Consider the following 11,532-nt stretch of genomic DNA (forward strand, 5'->3'; position numbering starts at 1 on the left):
CTAGCAGCACGCTAATCTCCAATATCCATTCCACAGGATTCATCCTGAGGATTTGGTGTGAGGCTGTCATCATTTCCAATGCCAAGCCCCTGAAGCCAACCAGTAATCCCTCATCATACTGACCCATATCATGCCTCTGCATGTCATACAAGCTCATGTGGAGAATATTACTGGCAAGGATCATGCCAATTATAGAAGCAATGTTACCGAATTAACAAGCAGGCTTCCAACCAGCCTGCAGATGCACAGAAAAAGTATTAGCCTTAACAACACACACTGAGGCAGGATTCTATCAAAACCTCAAGACTCAGGCACTGCCTATTAGACTTACCTGCCGGCTACAACACCATATAGAGGAATGACCTTCCCCCAAAAGTCAGCAAAATTATCCCATGCAATGCAATGATAAAATGCTTCTGAGAACTTCTGAACAATGGTAGATTTCCTGTTTTCCTTGATAACCAGGTCCGTAAATCATTCACTCTCAATGATGGCCTTCCGCAGCGATCAATCCTAGCACTGATCTAATTTAATATCTACACCAGTGACCTTCCTTGAACATTATGTATGACATTAGACCAAAGCCTCACATATCACTATAACCTGAAAAATATCCATAACTAAAGGGACTTCAAACTATGGAACAGCTTGTTAATCAATGGCTGAAATGATCATATCCTGGTGGCGACTCTGCCAAACTCCACGCCACCTGAAGCACTCAGTTGGATCTCCAAACTAGACTTGGAGATCCATCATTACTGCTTTTAAGTCATAAAAAAGAAGAAGAAGAAGAAGAAGAAGAAAGCACACATTAAATGGATTAAGAACTGGTTAACTCTCAGATCTCAAAAAGTAGTCATCTACAGGGACTCACCATCGAATAAGGGTGTATCTAATGGGCAATGATCAGTACTAGGCCCAACACTGTTCAACATTCTCATGAATGATCTGGAAATAAATATAAACTCTCTGCTGATAAAATTTATAGATGACACAAAGATTGGTGGAGTGGTAATTGATGAGGACAGGGCAAACGTGGAGCAATCTGAATTGCTTGGTAATCTGGGCCCATTCAAACAAAATGCATTTTAACACAGCCATTTATTAATTATTATTATTATTAGCATCTAGGAACAAGTAATTCAATAGCTAAAGAACTGGGAACTGTATCCTGAAATCAGTGACTCTGCAAAGAATTTAAGGGCCATTGTGGAGTTCCCACTATGATCCTGTGACAAAAAGGGCAAAAGGTGATCTTTGGATATATAAACAGGAGAGTATTGAGTAACAGTGGGGAAGTGAATTTACTTCTGGATAGGGCACTGGTGAGACCAATAATAGAATACTGTGTCTAGTTCTGGTGTCCACATTTTAAAAATGGTGATGATGAAAAATTGGAGAGGGTGCAGAAAAAAGCGACAAAAATGATTTAAGGGCTGGAGAAAATGCCTTGCATTGAGAGATTTAAAGAGTTAGTCTGTTTAGTTTATGAAAAAGAAGCTTGAAAGGTGACTTGAGTACAGTGTATAAATACTTTCATAGGAGAAAATACTAAAGAGCTCTTTAATCTAATGGAGAAAGGCATAAAAAAACCAGGACTGGAAGCAGAAGCCAGACAAATTCAGATTAGAAATAGGGCCCACTTTTTTAACGGTGAGGATGATTAACCACTGATGCAAACTATCAAGGGAATTGAAACATCTCTTGATGTTTTTTTAAATCAAGACTGGATCAAGGGGGGAGGGATAGCTCAGTGGTTTGAGCATTGGCCTGCTAAACCCAGGGTTCTGAGTTCAATCCTTAAGGAGGCCACTTAGGGATCTGGGGCAAAAATTGGTCCTGCTAGTGAAGGCAGGGGGCTGGACTCAATGACCTTTCAAGGTCCCTTCCAGTTCTAGGAGATTGGTATATCTCCTTTTATTACCTTTGCCTTTCTGGAAGGTATGCTTTGTCGAACACAAGCTATTGGGCTTAATACAGGGATAACTGGATTAAATGTATTGTGACAAAGTCAGGCCGGACGGCTGCAAGAGGGTACTGGAGGGCTAATATGTTAGCCCTAGAATGTTAATATTAAAGGCCCTTTTTCCTCAGGTCAATTAGGGACAGCTGAGTCCAATTAAGAGTTGCCTGAGTTCTTTTAAAACCCCTCCTCTAGGGAGAGAGACAAGCAACTGCCTGGCTAGTGGTAGTAAGGAAAAAAGCTCCTCCAGGGTGAGAGGCTATGCTCCCTTCCATAGGGGAAATATCCAGACCTGAGTGTCTGTTGGGGAAGGACTGGCTCCCCCGGGTCAGGACAATACCCTGTCTCAGTGAGGAGGCAGCAAAAGGTATCCCCCTCAGTTTCTGACTTTGTGAGACTTTCCTTTTGTTTGGTGGAGGATTACCCTTCAGACCAACCCCAAGACCTACTCTGAAAATATGGCCAAAGGAATACAGAAGAGGGAAGGTAAATATGGCCAAGAGTGGGGCTGATTTACTCCAGGCCTGCCGTTGCCAGAGGGGGAAGGGCCAAGTCTGGTGAGACAAAGGAGGTGCCTTGCCACAGTATATACAGGAGGTCAGAGTAGATGATTAATGGTCCCTTCTGGCCTTAAGCTGTATGAATCTATGCATTGGGTACAAGCAGGCAGAATAGCTCTGGGAGTGCTGGGGAAATGCACGGAGGACGGGAGGAGCAGTCACTGTTCCATGCTTTAAAAAAAGATAGTGAGTGCTCCCCACAGTAGCATACTATCAGCTTCCACAGATGTGGCATGTGTCCAGGCTTCCACTTCTTTGGGACTCTTTAGAACTCCTAGCAATGCTAACACTCGCCAGGGATCTCGTGTGCTTGGGGAGTGCCATCCGTGAAGGAAGGCAAGTAGGGAAGGCTCTCAATGCCCTTTCCCTCATGCTCTTGAGCTGGAGACCTTAACTAATTAGGTGAGTGGTTATTACCCCTATTTAGTGGATGGAGAAGCAGAGGCAAAGACAAGGCAATTTTTTTTTGGCTATGCCCACAAAGCAAGACAGTGTCAGAGTCAAAATTCAGATTAGAACTCAGGAGTTTTCAAGTTCCTATCCCATGAAATTGACCAAAATGGCTTGTGAATTTGGTAGGCCCCTACTTAGAATACATGCAGTAGCCAATATGCTGAAATCTATGTAAATAGGTGCTAATACATGGGTAGGATTGCACATAGCAGAGCAGATCCGGTCATTTTCCAGGCAGAGCTGCTAAAGGCTCAAATGGATGGGAAAGAAGGATAAAAAGGAGAAAGGAATAATAATTCTATCATAGGGTTTTTCCCATTCCACGAGACATTTTATAAACTCAAAGTTAGGACGGACAGTGCCCCAAAGGGTTTATGAAATAATTTTAAAAAGATGTAACAAGTTGGTGTACCAAAGAAATGGAGGTAGGACAGTAACAAGGACATGTAGTTACATAGGCCAGATAAGTGCATAGCTAGATTGTTTTGAGTCAGTTAATTTGAAAATTATATTTAATAAATTATAAGATTAAGTAATGGGAATCCCTTCTGGCCATCTACCTTATCCATTGGCAATTTCCCATAAACATCCTGGTAGAAGTGGGTGATGAAGAGGGAAATGAAGGACAGGGGAGAATATGCCATACAAAAAGGGTAATGTGGAAGACAATTCAAAGGTGTTTATGGGAGCGGAGGCTGGCATAATTTGTGACATCTGATACAATAGCACATGCATAGGAAGGGCTAAAATGTGAAGCGATTTAAAGGTAAGGACAAGAAGATTTTGTTTGTTGCAGTGAAGATGTGGGGCACTAACGGTGGGATTCAAAAATAGTGAAGGTGAAATAGAATAATGAACGAAGGAAGGTGGTCTTAGCGGCTGTGTTTTGAATGGGCCTGAGATGAGCAAGGGGTATGGGGAGAAGGCCACAGAGGCGGAAGTTACAGTAATGAGAGAAGATGTGGGGGCATAGATGAAAGTTTGAAAGTGGAAAGGATGAAAGGGCTAGATCTTGGAGATGTCTGAAGGATAAAGCAGCAAGATTTGAATGTGGCTTGTGTGGGGAGTCAAGGATGACACTAATAAGGCTATGTCTACACTATGCGCTAGGGCTGTGATTCCCAGCTCATGCACACATACTCATGTTAGCTCTCACTTGACCTAGCATGCTAAAAATTGTAATGTAACCTCATATAATGGTGCTGTTCAGAATGTCAGAGAATGGGGAGGGGGAAAGGGTTTAGGAAGTGGTCAGTGTGTTGGGTTTTTTTGTTGTTTTTTGTGTTTCGTTTGTTTGTGGGAAGTGTAATAAGAGTCCTTAGTGATTGAAAACACACAGGACATCCTCCTTTAATCTCTCAGTGGAGCAGAGCGATGGTGACTGAAAGGGATGATTCATAGTTTCTTCTGTACACAATAAACAATGGCAATAGGGAAAAAAAAGAAGCTGCCAAAGGGAAACCAGGTAAATTCCTGGTTCTCACTGCAGCAGGCAATGGCTTTGTTCCCTTGTTCTTTAACAAGATTTCCAAGGATATGAAACACTGTGCCAGGAAATTACACTAAGACAGTACACATTGCTGGAGCACAGCCCACACTGCTAGAGCCTAGCTTCCCTCTCCAAAATCTTGCAGAGTCAGTTTAATTTCTTCACAGTTAGTCTTAGTGTGGTCACCTGCTGACAAGGAAACAGTACAGCAGAGACCTCCCACATCTGGGTCTAGAAATTAAAATTAAGCTTTAGTTCTCCTGCAATACTATTTGGGCTCAATTTCACTCCCACTAAAATATTCCCATTGACTTCAGTGGGAGCAGAATTGAGACCAAAGCCCGTCTCAATAATGCTTCAATGTACCGTTGTGTTTTACAGCATAATTCACAGAACAAACATATCAAGTGAGCAACCACAAAAACTAGTCCATCCTGTCTGACTATTACTGATGTCATACGTCTGCCATTAAGCGCCAGCAAATATCTGGTTCTAAGTGCACGTTTACCTACTTAAATAGTCCTTACTTCCTAATCCAATGGTTTTAATGGGACTACTCATATAAGTAAGATTCAGAAGGATAGACGGGCCTTTAATTTGTATAATGTATTTCACTTCAGTACAGGCAGTGCATTTCTAGGGGGGTATTGTAGATTTCTGGTAGGTAAAGTCAACTGGCCTTTGGCTTGCTGCCTCTTAACATGCTTGTAAAAACTACACAGAAATGTACTGACTGTCATCTTGTGTTTTTAGCAGAAATATTTATTGGAAATAGAGGGCCAAGAAATGTAGTATCATGCAGGGCCGGCTCCAGACCCCAGCGCGCCAAGCGCGCGCATGGGGCGGCATTTTGCCGGCAGGGCGGCAGACGGCTCCAGCGGACCTTCCACAGTCATGCCTGCGGGAGGTCCACCAGAGCCGTGGGACCAGCGGACCCTCCACAGGCACGTCTGCAAGAGGTTCCCCGGAGCCGCGGGACCAGCAACCGGCAGCGCGCCCCCTGCGGCGTGCCGCTGTGCTTGGGGTGGCCAAATTCCTAGAGCCACCCCTGATCATGGCTCTATTGTCTTTCTGCTACTCTGTATCAATCAAATTCACATAGTAAAGAAAGTTTTATAGGACGGTCATTTTCATGAAAGTCATACTCGCACGATGATGAGGTTGTTGACAGAAATGTAAGTGAAATATAGTCTGGCACAGAATGAAGCTATTAAAGGCAAACTGTCCTCCAAGCCATCCCTAAGGATCAGCAGATTTTATACTCGACAGCTTTTCTTTACTTGATATTGTTTCAGTGGGAATTATGGTAGCACAGTTTGCATTACACAATTCTTTATTTAACACTTTGAAATGCTGTGCCTAGTCAGTGCTGGGTCTAGGGAATGGAGGAGGAATGAGAGGGAAAGCAAAAGATGACTCAATCTAGGGGGGGAAAAGGATTGAAGTACCTTTTTTCTGCATCTAACCCACATCTAATTACTCTAAACTTTCTCGGTTGACTGTTTGCAGTTAAATCATTTATTCAACAAAGAATAACACCTTCATTGCCAAAAGAAAACTGAAATAGCAGAGTAGCTATTGATGAAGAAATATATTAAACACTAAAAAATTTTATTCTCTCAGCTTTTTGATTGGATCTACTTGTGTTTTGTTTTGCTTATTCCTTTTGTTTTCAGTTCACCAAATCATCTCACACAATTTCAAGGGAAAACTTGGGCTTTTTTATTTTATTTATTTATTTTGCTTTCTCTGTATACCTAGAGTTGGTTGTTTGGGTACACTCCACTTCACTCTCTTCCTACTTGAAGTCATTGAAAGTTTTCTATCCCAGCACTGATATCAACTATCTCTTGTAGGAACAAAGAAAATGCCATATAGGATGAGACCAGTGGGCCATCTGCTCTTCTGTGTTAACTCATGATCTCATGACCTTGAGCCTGTTGCAGGTGGTTACAAGCTCAGTGCATGAGGATGGCTACATTTTGGTTCTTGTTGTTTGGAAGGAGGAGGAGATTTATTATAATTTGATCAAGTCTGATTGTCTCCTCATCACTTTTGAAGTCAGACCTCTTTTCTGAGCAAAAACCTTCTCACTCATCTGCCTTGCTGAAGGAAACTGATAGACCCAAGTCAGTTTCAGATGTCCTCTAAAGATAATGCTGTCAAGAACCTGTACAATGTTATAATCTTTTGTCATCCTCAGCCATTGATAAAATGGTTCCCAAATATCATCTTCTCCTACATCATGCCTCATACAAGCCTCTTTGTACACAGGTGATCCTCAATAGGTTAAATGCATGAGGGGGGGCAGTGGCAGAAAAACACATTTGAAGTCAAATGAGTTGTAGTAGAAAATACTTCAAACTGTTTCTGCTGCATCTGTCAGAGCAACAAAGGAGGTTTAATTCTCCTCAAAGACAGAATCTCCTCAAAGATAGAACCCAAAAAAATCCCATTAAACTTTGTTTCTGGTCATGGACAGCATGGCAAAAGCAGTCAATGACCATCCTGAAACAAAAAGAAACTGCTCATACAGAAGAAAGTTTCAATCTTCTTCACAGGTACAACTGCTCAGTTTCTGACTGGAGTGATGCTTCCACACGGATAGAGTCCAGGTATGGAGGATAAAAATGTCCTACCATCTTTTAATCAGGTCTGACCAATCTTGCTTACTCTGACAAGTCCTGGGAGAACTTCAAATTACCATGAAGTTGTTTATAAGAAGAAATGTTATAATTATTCTTTAAATAGTCACAAGTGTGCAAGGTTCTGCACAGAAAACATACAACAGGTTTGTGTCCTAAAGAACTTACAATCTAAATAATGGATCTGACAAACAATTCAGATAGTAACATGAAAGAGCAACGATGAGGAAGGAAATGTTTCAATTACAAAATTATATGGCTACTCAACTTAAGGGGTGCATGCACACAAACACCCCGACACACACACACCTATACATCTAGAGAGAGAAATTGATGTCTCAAAATTATTTGGCACATATATGTATGTAATATTAACATACTGATTTTATAGCTCATCTATTTAGGATGTACAGCAGCATGTGATTTTTTTTTTAAAGTTCACCAGAATACATTCCAAAAAGGATTTGTGTTAACTCATATCTTTCCAAACCTGGTTCTTGCATCCATAGTAAGCACCTTGTAAAGAAGACACTTTCACTAGCCTATGTGAAATAAGTTGGCTCTTTTTCAGCACAGCACAGCCCAGCCCCTCTGTCTCCCCGTCACTTCAACTGATTGCCAATAGGCAATCCTGTTGGCAGTTTCACCAGTGAGATCAAAGATTGAATAGCTATGGAGAACAAACCAACACCTCACTCTTACAGATGGTCCCCCTAGAGAATGGTTGGACACATGGGTGAAGCAGTGTGGAGTAGCTTGCACTGGCTCTGCTCATCTTGTAACCATTTTGTGAAAAAGCTTGGAGACAGAAGTCCTATCAATCTGGGCACTGGCACCTTTCCTCCAAACAGTAGATTCAATTAAGACCTTTTTAACAATTACTACCCCTCAACCAGGGCCGGTTCCAGGCACCAGCGCAGCAAGCAGGTGCTTGGGGTGGCCAATGGAAAGGGGCGGCACATCCGGCTCTTTGGCGGTGAGTCCCTCAGTTCCTCTCTGAGGGAAGGACCTGCCGCAGAATTGCCGCCGAAGAATGAAGCGGCGGCAGTAGAGCTGCCGCAGATCGCAGCTTTTTTTTTTTCCCCGCTGCTTAGGGTGGCAAAAACGCTGGAGCTGGCCCTGCCCTCACCAGACAGCTCTCTATCTAGCATGAGAAAGGTTTGAGTAGCCTCTTTGCACCCTCTGGTGCATTCCTTGCTAACAATATAAACCCTTTTCTGAAGGAAACCTAAATATTCCTGAAATAATGCAATCTCATTGTCCCAAACTGGAAAGTCTTGGATAGGTTTGCCCTTGATCTTTAGCCATACCTATTTTGAAGAATATTGGCTTTCAGAGCCTATTATATCTATACTCTCCCCCACCCACCATCCAATAGAAATGGGCTCCCTAACATTGCTATGCCTTCTTGTAACGGTGCGGCTTGCCCTGTGGGCTGGAGAGCCTGGGACTAAGCCAGCCCTGATTACAGGATGAGCCCCACCTGGGTTGAATCAGGTGCTCACTGTATAAAAAGTGCAGGAAACTGGAGTTGTTGGAGTGGAGCAGACAGAGACTGTAAAGGTGAGCTGGGATAAAGACTGGATGAGTGTTTGATGTTATTTTTGTTTAATCGGGAGAGAGACACTGGGATTGAAGCCTAACGGGCCAGTATATACCAGAGGACAAAATAAGGGGACCCCTTGTAAGGGGACCCCTTGAACCACCCCTTGACCTGTGAGTTCTTAAATAGCCTTGATTGGTGTGGGAGGCAGCCACCCTGTTACACTCATACTTACACATTATTGATCAAGGTAAGGCATGAGGGGGAGAAGTGGGGATTTTACTACTGAGGTGTGGGCAGTCAAGCAAATAGCAAGATAGCTTTCTATAATACAGGAACATAGTGGACTAGTTTCTGAGCCTGAAAGAAGGGGGTGCACTTATTTGTAACACAGCTGTGGGCCAGACATCCACACTTCTGCTGTAACGACAAAGCAGAATCAGCAGCCGCAGCTGCACTGCACAGTATAGAAGCCAACTGCTCCAAATCGGATACAGTATTTTCTTACTGCGTGCTCTGCTGAGAATACCCAAAAGCAGCTGGAATGTTTAGCCAATGTCTGGATCATTTCACATGATCCCATGTGGCTTCTTTGTAGGTAAAGGTAGCAATATGACAACCAGGGATTCTGGGTTGACTCTCATTCACTCTTTCACCAATTGTCTTAATGTGACTGTACAGGTCTAGCTTGACATAAGAACAACATAACTGCTAAGATACTCTTCCACCACTCTGAGCACTAGCTGGTAACTTGGGAGACTCTGGACTAAATCAAGAACATTAAAACACTTTCAATATAAAAGTTCATTGCTAGAATTCCATCTGGTATTTACTATATATTATCTACTATATGACTGAATTATTTTTGATTAGGAAAAATACCACTCATTCAGTCACTCATGCATGAAGTCATTAGGGAGAGCATTGTTCTCCATTTTGCCTAAGGCACGTATTTTCCTGTTTTCATCACTGTTATGACATCCCCATTTTCTAATATATCACTCTGCTTGATATTTCCTCTAATTTCTACAGGCTCCAAAGAACATGTAAAAAGAACAGCAGTACTTGTGGCACCTTAGAGACTAACAAACAAGAACATGTAGTTCATTACCAACACTAAGAACAAAATAACTTGTACTCCTGGAAATGAAAGTCATCTTGAAGTGAAAATTCAGTGCAGTGATAATATATGGAACACATCAAATGGAATTTCATCTACTGCAAGAACGAAGGAATTCCTGACTGAAAGTAACAGTCACTCATACACAATTGTCACTAAGGAGGGCTCCCTTGTTTTCCATGTTGGCCATGACACACACACACACACACACACCTATTTATCAAGTGTTCAATGCAGTGCTATAAAAGCAAATAAATAAACCAACACACCCAGCAATCTCACCTCTTTTTGGTGTGCTTAGTTCCTCCATTGGGATCTGAGTACATAAAGCCCCTCATTTCCCAACAGGTGCATGGCACCTCATTGATTTGTCAAACCGAGCTAGTGCAGTTAGGAAGACACTGCAGCATCTTGGCTCTCCAAGCATATCAGGTGTGTCTCATTTCAGATCTATTATACTGACAGCTGCAATGGATTAGTTTAAACTTCAGAATGAAATGTGACCTGTTGGTGCAGATGTCCTGCCACTAATGACAATGTTTCCTCCCTGTGGCACATACTGGCAATTCATCTCAGAATTCAGGAGGCAGGAATGTCCTGCTTTGGAATCATGCTAATGGTGCTACCAGGGAACATAATTTCCAATATAACACTAAAGTACAATAGGCTTCTGATACTTAGTGACAGCATCAAAGTTCAGGGAGGGAGCTAAAGCCCCTGACAACTCCAGTACGGTCCTGAATATTTCTTTTGTCCTTGTTATGATTGAACTGGTTTCCCAAAGTCCTTTAGGTGGCTTCTATCCCTAAAAACACCATCTAAATTTAGAAGACGATGTCCATTACAAACTCAATATCCTTAACTAATACATACAGTCACACAAGGTGAAGTTCTGGCACCTGTAGATTATACAGGATGTTTCCTATAACTTTGAGAGGATCAAGATTTCACTCACAAGTACTGACAAACTCCAGACAAGACAATGAAAAATCCCTTGTGGGAGAACTCTTACAGTAATTTTTAATGCATTTTATTGAGCTAAAAAAACTTCCAGCACTGATGATTTTATTGGATATTCAAAGATTCAGTTCAGCTTACAGAAACACCGAAAGGTTCATCCAAACCTCTCTGGCTTTGTTTTCTGTTCTCCAAACCCAACTAGATACTTCTTCTGTTCTTTAACTCCCTGGGTCTCTCCCCTTCTACTCCTCCCCCTCTCTCAACTCCTCTTCCTGTCCCCAACAGATCCGGTTATACCCTTCAGGAAGACAAGCAGAAAAGCCAATTGGCTGGCAAGGAAAGTTAAAACAATGTTGAAAAAAGCAAGAGACTTGTTATTCCTCAAGAATCTGAGCAGCAAGAAACTGCAAACAGGTCAGCACTTCCTGCATTTATCAGACAAGAGAACAAAAGAGATTCTGTATGTGTTGGTAACTTTCTCTCTCACTTGGTGATTATGGTGCATTAATTATTGCTGCAGATTTCTGAAATGAAACTGCTAACTCATTTTTATGGGTTGTTTAACTAAAGTATTTCACAGATGGCATTATCCTTTCCCTTTCTGGAGTTAATATTATACTGCCATCATCTGAAAAGAATAATATTGTAAATCTCCCTTCTGGCTTATGTCTTTGTTTGTGATAAATTCCGGAAAGGAATGACACCTGGGAGATCTTTAAAGATCTCAGTCGTAGCTCACTGGAATTAATGAAGCCACAACAGACAGAAGTCTGGTAACATACCGATACAAAGGATATTT

At 42.0% G+C, this 11,532-nt stretch overlaps 1 long non-coding RNA gene across 1 annotated transcript in view; it reads left to right on the plus strand.

The window, feature by feature from the left end:
• LOC123371732 overlaps positions 1 to 11,127 on the plus strand; it is a 28,316-nt gene extending 17,189 nt beyond the window's left edge. The window contains exon 3 of the long non-coding RNA XR_006579930.1: positions 11,019 to 11,127. This is a non-coding gene — a long non-coding RNA (uncharacterized LOC123371732). The remainder of the gene's footprint in view (positions 1 to 11,018) is intronic.
• Positions 11,128 to 11,532: the final 405 nt, after the last annotated feature.

The sequence above is a fragment of the Mauremys mutica genome, chromosome 5 (genome assembly GCF_020497125.1).
Source record: "Mauremys mutica isolate MM-2020 ecotype Southern chromosome 5, ASM2049712v1, whole genome shotgun sequence".
Lineage (NCBI taxonomy): Eukaryota > Metazoa > Chordata > Testudines > Geoemydidae > Mauremys > Mauremys mutica.